Raw genomic sequence first — 1,327 nt, 5'->3', positions numbered from 1 at the left:
CATCGGCAGGCGGACTCTCAATCACTGCGCCACCGGGGAAGCCCCACCTTGTTATATTGAAGTATGTCCCACATGAAGTATTATTTTGAAGTAAATTCCCTCTTATTATCTTGAGTAAATATTTCGGTACATTTAAAATAATGACTTCAATCAGTCATGACTGTTAGAAATCATACATCAAAAAAGTAACAATAATTTTTTAAGTTAATCAAATAATCAAATATCCAGTCAGTGTTCAAATTCGTAATGATTTCTCAAATGTCATAAAAGTTTTAAAAATTTTGTTTGAATCAGGTTTATATAAAGTCAGTGCTTTGTAATTGGTTGGTGTCTTCTAGGTCGGCTAGCGTCTAGGTTCCCCTCCAACTGTTTTTTTTTCTCTCTGCAGTTAATTTCTCGAAGACATAAGGTTGTTTGTCTTGTAGACTTTGGGTAGCCTGGATTTTGCTGAGTGCCTCCCACTGGTCTCATTTAACATGTTCTTCTGCCCTCTATATTTCCTATAAGTTGAATTTATTTACTAATTTAAACACCTCCCCAAAGGCCTTCTTTAAAATGTTGCCCAGTCATTTCTCTATAAAGGCCTCGCATGCGGCTCTGCCCTAGGTATTTACACTGAAGAAAGCATTTTCACCCACTCATTAGCTCCAGGGCCCTGGGAGGCAGCAGTTTAGGAACTCATCTGCTCTGTTCTAGATTGATTCTGAGACGGTTCGAGTGAACACTGTGTGGCAGGCCATGTTCTGGCTGTGGAGGTGGACATGTTAGCGATGCAGACGTGCATCTTGCCCTCAGGGGGCTGATATTTTAGATGGGGAGAAGCAAATAGCTACAGGTTAATCACAGCTTTCATCTCTTATCTACAATTTCAGCAACCCCCCCTCCCGTTCTATTTTTTTAGTTTTCTCATTTGGTGTGAATGTGTCCACGGGTCACTGCAGAAATATGAATGTGCTTGATTACGGTGTGCAGCCCCATACACGTTGTGTGTGTTATGTGAAATATATAGCATATATGCCATGTTACCTTTCTAACACCTGGACATTCTTGAACACCCAAACCCCTGGGCCCAGGGAATTTGGGTAAAGGGTTAGAGATTGATAGTTACTCCTGGGATTAATGCCATGAAGGGAAAGGGCAGGGTTTTGTGAATGAGCATCAGCAGGAGTTCCTGCAGTAACCTTGTACAGTGGTTGTGGGGTTTTCCCTGAGGAGGGACACTCAGATGAGTCTTAAAAGATGAACTGCAGGGCTTCCCTGGTGGCGCAGTGGTTGGGGGTCCGCCTGCCGGTGCGGGGGACACGGGTTCGTGCCCCGGTCCGGGAGG

The 1,327-nt window shown here is 43.6% G+C and overlaps 1 protein-coding gene across 4 annotated transcripts in view; it reads left to right on the top strand.

Annotated features, from left to right (window-relative positions):
• The window catches only part of SLC35A2 (solute carrier family 35 member A2), an 8,699-nt gene that overhangs the window by 2,545 nt on the left and 4,827 nt on the right, over nt 1–1,327 (top strand). The gene's annotated exons all lie outside the window — the stretch shown is intronic.

The sequence above is a fragment of the Lipotes vexillifer genome, unplaced genomic scaffold, assembly GCF_000442215.2.
Source record: "Lipotes vexillifer unplaced genomic scaffold, Lipotes_vexillifer_v1.1 scaffold129, whole genome shotgun sequence".
Classification (NCBI taxonomy): domain Eukaryota; kingdom Metazoa; phylum Chordata; class Mammalia; order Artiodactyla; family Lipotidae; genus Lipotes; species Lipotes vexillifer.
The sequence above is the reverse complement of the archived record's forward strand: the minus strand, read 5'-3'. Positions and strand labels throughout refer to the sequence as shown.